Source organism: Agelaius phoeniceus, chromosome 1 (assembly GCF_051311805.1).
Source record: "Agelaius phoeniceus isolate bAgePho1 chromosome 1, bAgePho1.hap1, whole genome shotgun sequence".
Taxonomy (NCBI): domain Eukaryota; kingdom Metazoa; phylum Chordata; class Aves; order Passeriformes; family Icteridae; genus Agelaius; species Agelaius phoeniceus.
The window spans coordinates 115,132,089-115,141,698 of NC_135265.1; the positions used below are offsets into that span (position 1 = coordinate 115,132,089).

Genomic DNA, 9,610 nt, shown 5'->3' on the forward strand with positions numbered 1-9,610 from the left:
AGAAGTTTAAAAGACAAACACAAAAAAATGCTTCGTATACAAAATGTTTCTTAGACAGATTGTGTCAAATAAGGTACTAACTTCAGAGTGATTTTAATGTGCAAGTGGGAGAAATAGCAGTTCCTTAATGAGGGCTGAAATTTATCTCCTTTCAGAAAGCCAATATGAGCCTATGAACCACTGAAAACCAATCCTAAAATCATGACTTAAGGAGATTTAAGGGCCCCATGCTATCTTTGCATGGAGTCAATATTTTTTTTTGCCAGTGACCTGGTCCCATGTTATTGATTTGTAATAAAACTTGGTATAAGATATTTGGGATATTTTTCATGCCAAAATGCATCTTGGCTTCTAGTCTTGTCTGTGTTGGATGTTGGCCACAGCTAGAGAAATATCTTAAAAAAACATCTCTGGTGTATTTGAAATATTGATTTAGTCCTTCCTTTTCCAAATCCTCAGGAGACATTTCTAGAGCCAGTGTGATAGTGCTATTTGAAGTTTAGGATTTGCTGACTATGTCTTGAAAAAAATATTCAGAAGAGATAGTTTGAATTTGCCAGATTCTATTTCTGATACGTTCCACCATATTGCAGCCACTATGATCATTTCAAGCTGTTTTGCTTGTGGGATGCTTGCAGAAAACGTATCAGAAATCTTGGTTAATAGTAAAAATGTGTATCTTTCATCAGCTTATTTCAGGCTTAGGAAAATTGTCTTCACCTGGTTACTACTGAGGGCTTCTGAGTAAAAAACTGATGCCCTGAAAAAATTTAATTTTTAAAACTCTGAAGGTCCATGAAAAATTATGCTTAAGTTATTTGAATCCTACACAACTTCAGCCAAATCAATGGCTGAAAACCAAAGGTAGATAAATTCAGACTGGAAAAGTGCATATTTAATGGCAAGGCAAGTGTCCCTTGGAAGGATGCTTTGTCCCTTGTCTGAAACTTTTGAATTCTTTTTTCACTTCTTTGAACACAATTATAGAATTTACTTGTTGTTCATGATGCAATGTGTGGCTTATATTTTACATTAATTTTTACTGTGCTGTCTCACTTTCAATATATCTCTACATCTATGAAGCACTTTACTGAAGTATCAATTTTTTTACATGTTTCACTAAAAAAATTAAGGTGCTGAATTTGTTGTGATTATATTAAACTAAAACACAAAAGATTTTATAGGTGCTTCCTTTTCCAGAATTTGTACTTTTCTCTACAGGCATTGAAAAACTGGATTTTAGTAACCTTCCAATTCTCCCGGGTATTCGGTGCATTCTTCTCCCACATCCTGTCATTAAATCTCAGGAAATAATGTGACAGCTTTGATATTCTCAGACATCAATTTTTGAGGCAGCCAGTACATTGTAGGTCACGGGCAGGTGGTGAGACACCCTTCAGAGGAAGGAGGGTTTACAGTATTTTGAGGAATGTTTCATGTATCCCTGTGCAAGGAAAAAGTCATTTTCTTGAGTGGTCCTGGAGGGAACAGACACAACCTGGCCCCTAAAGCCATGACCATATGTACAGTTTGTGCATGCAAAAATATATTGAAATGAGGTGATTCATGTGATGGGTTGACCTTGGACTGCAGACAGACACCCACCCAGCTGCTCATTTACTCTGCTTCCTCAACAGGACAGGGTAAGAAAAGAGAACAAAAGACTTTTTGGGCTGGGGTAAAGGCAGGGAGATACTTCACCACTTACCACCACATGCAAAACAGACTCAACTTTAAATATAATAATTTATATAATTTATTGCCAGTGAAAACATGTGGATAGTGAGAAACATGGACTAATTAAAGCAAGATTTCTCCCCTGTAGTCCCTTTTTTACCACACTAAACTTCATTCTTTCATCCCTGACCCTTCTGCCTTCCCCTTCCATGTGGAACAGGAGGAGGGGGGATGGGGAGTTACAGTCAGTCCAGTACCATTTTCTCTCTCCTGCTTCTTTCTCCTCACACTTTTCATCTGCTTCAGCACGGTATCTCTCCTACATGGTATAGTTCCTTCAAGAAAAAACTGCTCCAGTGTGGGCTTTCAAAAGACCATACTTTCCTTCAAGAATTATCCAGAGGCTGGGCTGTAGGCTGTAAATACTCTCCATCATGGTCCTTCACAGGCAGTGGGAAATTACCTGCTCCACCATGATTCTGTCACACATTTGCCTAGAAAACTTGATCCCCTTCCTTCTTCTCTCACCTCAGTGCTTGCATGGCTGCTCTCTCATCCTTATTTCCCCCTCTCCTCTGCCTATTAGACATTTTTAAATGTTCATTCTTAAATATGTTTTCCAGAGGCACCAACATATTGGCTGATGGGCTCAGCTGCATTCTGTGGTGTGTCACTTTGGAGCTGGCTGGAAACTGGCTGGAAACAACTGTGTCCCACATGGGACAGGCTCTGACCTCTCCTCATGGAGGCCACCCCATGTGTCTCCCTGCCAACACTTGGACACCTGACACCCAATTAGAAAACAATTAGAAAACAGTTTCATGGGAAATTGATTAGGAAACCGATGCAGTTTGTAGCACCACCATGCTTTCAATTCAAAAGACTTATTTCCAAATTTTGTAACCCTTTCAGTTCTAGTTTTGTATTGTTGCTCTGAGAGTTTTTAGTCCAAAGTTTTACATTCTTGCCCTTTTTTGATGTGTGGGTTCAGTCCACACCTGCAGCAGTGCCAAGCCAGCCACCAACATCTGGTGGCCCCCTGCCCTGTGAGCTGAGAAGGATGGCATGCAAACCTTGGGGCAGGTGACACAGTGACTTTGCAAAAGAAACAAATGCTAATACTAATTTTCTCCCTGTTCATGCTTATGCACTATTACAGACTAAGTTATAAATACTTTTTTTAATTTTGTGTACTCTTTAATAGAAGACTTAAATAATCTAAATGGCATTTACGATTTATATCGTTGGGAGGATGGGGAGTTCACTTTAATATTTTTCCAAAGCATTTCCCATTAAAAAAGTTCCAGGTGATCTTGTTAGATGCCATGGAATGAAAATCTGTGTGGCCAGTTCCTCCAAATCAGTGAAATATATGAGGACAAAATTTGTACAGAAGCTGCATAAGCAAGAGCATATAAAAGCTTGACAGAAAAATGCTGGTGAAATCACAGAAATGTGGGCCAGCAGAAAGGCATTTCCTCAAGAGTTAAGTTCTAACAGGATTTTTACATGTCTGGTAAACTCCATCTTTTTCTCATTCTCCTGCTGGGTGGCAGAGAGAAGGGCTGCTGCTGCTGCCATAGGTGCTGTGGAAGGTGTCTGTGCATGGGACAGAGCAGTGCAGGTGGAGCTGTCTCCCATAGATGGTGCCCTATATTTAACTTAGCATTAGGTTGTCATGATGTTTCTTAAGAGCTAATGGCAGGGGGCTTGTTCTGCTTGGGGTTGCTGTATTCTCCAAATAATCCCTTGATTTCTTGCAGCCGGCTCAAGGCATTGAAAGCCCTGAAATGGAGAAATCATGGAAATGAGCCTGGAGTCAGTGGGTATGTTTGTGCTGCACATACTTCACTGGAATAAAAGACACCAAATTACCTAACAGACAAGGAGTCTAGCTGTGAAAGTACAGAATCTAAGTTTAGACTCCTAACAGGCAAAATGATCTCATGCTGTCTTGCCAAGCCTGGCAGCACACAGACTGCTCGGCACACATGAGTACCTGGTGGTTGTCACTGCCAGTGAAGGACTGGACTTGATTGGTGGCTAATGAGGACTCCTAAACTGAGAATTTTAAGTTTAACACATCTTTAGTAGAGCAAGAAAATAACAAATCTTAGAAAAAAGTAATTGAAGGGGAAGAGATCACCCAGCATGGGAGCTAGTAACTGGCCTTAGCTGGGGTATTCTGACAGTGAGACTTCCATTCAAGTATCTGAAGCAGCCAATTACTTCTACAGATAGAGGAGAAGGTAGTGGAGCTTTTGGTGTCTGTGAAGAAAGAGAGATCTCAATTACTTACTGTGGTCTTTTGAAAGACAGGAGAGAGGCAACTTTCATGGTTCTTGTGGTCCCTGCATACCAAGTTGCCTCTCTCTGTGTTGATTGTATTCATAGTTTCTAATACAATTCCTGAAACATTAGCAAAAACTGGGTAAAATAGTTAGTTTGGATTTAGGGACAAGACAAAGGGAGACTGTGCTTGATTTTATCTTGAAATAAAATTATACCATTGTCCATGTATTTAAAGCTATGACCAGGGTTGCTGCTCAGCAGAAGCTTCTCAACACTGTCTAAAGTTAGATTTGTTAAGGTGGATAAGACTCTGAGTGCAGCAAGAGATAAATCATTAGGCAGGTGTCCTGTACAGACCCTAAGAAACTGCTAAAGATACATAAAATAAGCCAAACTTTTGCCATTTAACTTTGGTCCTCTACACAGAGTCCAGACCACTGCTGGAAAAAAATTAGGAGTAGGTAAAATGAATAAGGTTGAAAGTAATACAATACAAAGAGTATTTCTTGGTTTTCAGGGCAATAACAAGTTGTTGTGGAGAGGCAAATTAAAGAAGCAGCTGGAAGTTGTAACACCAGAAGTGTCTATTGAAAGCAGCTGAGAGAAATCATGGGAGACGTTATTCCTATATATGTGCTAGCATGTTCTATGAGTATTGTGTAACACAAAGGAGGAGTAATATCAGGTGTAATTCTGACTTACATTTCAACAGGGAAGAGTTCCTAACACACATTATGCTGCATTAATCCCCCTTGGTATGCAGTGGGAGAAAGTTAAGCTGAATGTTGGCAAACTGATATTGCATCTGTGTTGCCTTGAAAATCCCCAGCTATGAATAAAGGCTGTGGCAAAAACTGGAAATGTGGACTACTGGAGACTCATCCTCAGACACTGATACTCCCATGTTTGTGAGTAGGACACAGTCTGAGTGTAAAACCACAGGAGTGGAACATTTCAGTAGGGTGCCATTTCAATCTAGTCACAATCAGATATAGTGGGAGTTAAGAAAAAAGAAAAAAGTGCTTTTCTGACCTCAGGAAGCTTATTTCAGTTGAACAGAAAGCCTTTGATCTTGGTTTATGATAGTTAATATATGACAAAGTTGTTGACGTGGAAAGGTAATAGGATTATTTTGGCAATATGTTTATGGGGAAACAGCCCAGGTGAGAGCAAGAGTTTATATTGTTATCCATTCAGAAAATAGGAATGCATGAAACAAAAGTAAGATTCATCTTAAGGTTTCATCTCATGGTATTGATCAGGGAATGAGATCCATGAGCATCAAACACGTACTGATGACCTGGACACGTGGCCCTTGAGGTGACCAAGAGCTGCCCTTAAAGTCTGCAAAGCCTCCTGTGTACTGAACCATGTATGGAAGAACAGTATGTACACCATGACACACATTGCTGTCATGCACTGTGTTTGGGAACAAAAGAATTAGTGCAGAAACCCATGGACTCTTCAAGCTGCCTGCAAGGCTGCCTCCACGTGAGTCTTTAGCTTGTGCCTACACTTGGACAGCAGTGTGGCAAAGATGTGTAAATATAGCAAGACATTTTCTGAAGCTGGAGGGATACAGTCATGCTGTTTCCTAAAGTACAAAGATGTGAATATTATAGATCCTTGGCTGTGGTTCAGAGAAGCACCTGGAAGCTTGGATGCATGTAATGTCACTTCCCCAGCTGAGAAGAAAAATCAAAAAATAGGCTTTCTTAAAATAATGTTTCAAAGTCTCACATCCCAGGCACTGTTTTCACACCTAGATGTCCTGCTGTATTCGGTATTCCTGCTTTTAGATAAATTTACTCCTGGAAATGGTGAGATGAGTTTAAAGGAGGGATGAAGCAGACAGACACCTTGGCAGGAGTTTGATTTCTGAAATCAGGTTGAATGTCAAGGAGCACTTTCTCAGATCAGCTCATTTATTTGTAGGGTTTCCAGCTGTCTCGAGCTGTTCTGTCCTTATGCTATATAGGATTTATGTTCTGATATAATTAGAAGAAAAAGTCATTTATGGACCTGGATATACCTTTAATTTTTCAAGTCCAAATCAGGTTTCTCAAAAATGCCATTGAGGAGAATTCCATTGATTCTGACCTCGTTGAATCCTAGTTCTGACCTAGAATTCCTAGATTCTGACCTTGAAACAATAATACATTTGTGAATGTATTCATATCTGCATACATTTTCTTTTCCTTCATATGCATTTGCTTTCACTTGTGAAAGTCATGTGTGTTAGTTTTTTATCTTGTCTTTAATGAGCTGTAGTTCATTGTAGTGTATTATGTATTATATTTAAAGTATACATAAATAAATGCCACAATCTATAAAATGCAAGCACATATCATATATGGGGAAATTAATAATTTCAGGGAAAGAAATTAAAATTATGGTTGAATCAAAGCAATCCTGTTCTTTGTTTATCAGACAGAAAGTCTGATATACTCTCACTATATTAAGAACATCCGAAACTCATTTGTAATTAAAAAGATGTCATTCCTTTATACAAATTAAGTAATGCAAACCATTCAAAGAATAAAAGAGGTTAAATTGTATTTTTCACTCAAAACAGATTATAATTAGCTGCTGGCAGAAGGTTGTCCTGATACAATGCACTATTTTCTTTCTGTTGTGACTATTGTGGATGGGCTATGCTGCAAAGGCTGAAAGTGGGTATGTCCACTCCCACTCTTTGCTATTTAGGGTATTTCAGGTGTCCACTTTAGAACCATTCAAAAGCATCCTTTTGCTGATGCAAATTGTGGTGTTTCTCCTGTGCAAAGCCTGCATTTCTTTCCTCTTCAGGACAGAACTTTAGAGATCAAATCATATACTGTGGAAAACGTTGAAAGGTTCAGCTTTAGAAAAGAAAGAAACATGGAGCATGCTTTCATGCTTCCTAAGGCCATTTTAGAGAATTCCTGCTTTCTTGTTCTTGTAACAGTCTGTAGTGGATGAGCATATAGCTGCTTGTGTACATATTCACTGGGAATGGCTATTTAGTCTTAATTTAAAAGATCAAGACCCTAAATATAAGATTCATAATACAAGAGAGTCAAACACACCAGAAAGCTGCTGCAGTACCCAAAAAGAGTGCAGAGACTGCAGATGAGCAAGTAGGAAAGCTGATTTTTATTCTTCATGGACAGTGGCCCCACAGATCTTGTCCAATCTCTGTTCATTTCTGAGTGGCAAATAAGTCTTCCTGACTGCACCTGCATTGCTACAATGTTTGTTTGATAGCAATAGAAATTTATTTTAGTTCCCCTTTGAAATAGGGATAAAGAGGTTTATATGAACATATACTCAACAAATGCATCAATATATTCTAATTAATGAATTATCCATTTAGTGCTACAATAATTCACTTTATTTCTAACCATTCCCAGTGAATTATTTATATAGAGACATTTATTAGCAAACTGCCATTTGCATCACTTCTACATCATTCTTCTCATTATTAATTTACTTTCAATAATTCTTTAGTGCTTGGTCTCATCAATAAAGAAAAATGGATGGAGCCCATGAAGCATTTAACTTTATCTTAATTCTATATCCCTAATACCACTGCCAATAGCCAAGAGCAGACACAGAATATATTAACTGACAATTCCTCCCTTTTGTACATTCCCTTGTCTCCTTTTCTCTCCTGTATGCCAGTATCCCTGAGTTTGTTCTGTAAAAGCAGAAGATGATTCCCTATTAATGACTATTTAAATAACAGAATTACATAGCTATTGTACTTGCTTCTTTATGTCCCAGACAGTGACTATGAATTAATTAGCATTAGAACAGTGGAAATTCCTGTGAGTTTAACATTGTATTTTGTGTGCATTATTGAATAATTTTACACTTCCTAATGCAAAACTGATGATATCTCTTCAAACCTCTGGGGTAGTGTGTGAGGTCATTGAAGTTAGATTTGCAAAGAAAATATATGGATTTCTCGCTCACATTATTTTTTCCTCAGCTGATAATGCTATTCTTGAGTTCTTGTCCAGAATGGCTTGTTTGTATTGAAAGATTCTTTATACTATCCATCTACCTTTCCCAACTTTTCATTTCATGAGGGAAATGAACTGTGTTTTCTCAATACTTAAAACATTCCTACAGGAAAACAAGAACTTACATTTTCAGCTCCCAGGGTTGTCATCAGAGATAATGGAAACAGAAAGGCAGCTCAGTGTGAAAAAGCAAATATACACATCAGAAATGAAAACACCAATTTATACCATGTCTCTTTCCTGTCTTCATTGCTGATAGCTTATTTTGTCCGTGAAGGAAGATTCCAGAAGTAACTTTGGTGTTTTTTTCATGCAGGCATCTGCATGGGAAGAAAAATTATGAAGTTTTATTAAAAATTCTCCCTGGAATCCTAAGTTTGCTTTATATTTCTGCTGACGGTTTGTTATTTCTTTTATTTTTGAAATGAGGGGATTTTCAATTCATGGATTCATGGGAGCTCACAACATTATTGGCACCCTGCCAGAGAGGAAGAAACACTGGCAAACAGAATCCCTCCTGAAAGCAATGAATCTCTCTATACTACTAACTGAGCAAAATCTTAGTGTGTTATGCCAAGTGAATTGTTTAAATAGATTTTATCTCCATAACTTACTTTTTTTCTCTTTTAAAATAAACTTTTTTGTTTTCTTTCAAAGTAAATAGCATCATGTATTTAGGCTTAAATTTAACATTTGCCATTAATACGACTTCTTAAAATTTATAATATTTAAGAAATATATTCTTGATTGTTAAGTTCTAAAGAAAGCTGTTTAATTGGGAAGAAAAATACTGGCTATGCATCCAGAACTAAAGCTTGTTGAAATGATTAAACAGCTTTTAACAGCAGACAAAAGAAATGTTTTCTTCATGCCAGTTTGATTTACTTCAATAACTAGTTCAAAGTTAAGGAACTGCTTAGAAATAGAATAAGCTGAAGCATCATTATCATTAAATGGCCTATGAATAAATTCTCAGTCTGGGATCCTGAGACTTATGAATTCATTCATTAGCTGTATGTAAAATTAGCTTTGGTAGTAAACCAGTTTTAAATATAAAATGCTTGATACATTTTTTCCCTGTATACAACATTTATTGCAATTTTATTTAAATAATAAATACACTTGAAAGGCAAGGATTTTGCATTTCAATTGCAATTCCCATTTCCATCCAAAGCAGCTGGATACAAGGCGTAAGTAAATAAAAATTAATCTTCTAGTAAAGAAGAATTATCATTCATTTCTACCAGAATGCTATGTAAGTATTTATCATTTGAATACTTATGCTGATCTATACCATTTTTGAAATGGGAATGTAAGGTGTTTTTCTGGTAGTGTCTGGAAGCAACAGATTAGTTTAAAAGTCAGATTCATTTCAAAGCAGCATTTTTTTTCCTAAATTTACCTACTGACAAGAATCAAATTCCCTTGAGGAGAAAAGAATAATATACATTTAAAATAAGTATAAAAAAAGGTCTGGTTTTTTAACAATTGTTTTACAGTTTTTGTATTTTCACAAAACTAATGTTTCAAATCTTATGAGAAATAATGTCATATTGAATGCTTTAAATATTTGTCAGGTTTTATTAAAATATTATCATTTAGGGCCTTGTTAATAGGCAATTCTGTGATATATT

The 9,610-nt window shown here is 37.1% G+C and overlaps 1 protein-coding gene across 1 annotated transcript in view; it reads left to right on the forward strand.

Annotated features, from left to right (window-relative positions):
- Positions 1–9,610, forward strand: part of XKR4 (XK related 4) — a 228,020-nt gene that overhangs the window by 199,669 nt on the left and 18,741 nt on the right. The window lies entirely within an intron of this gene.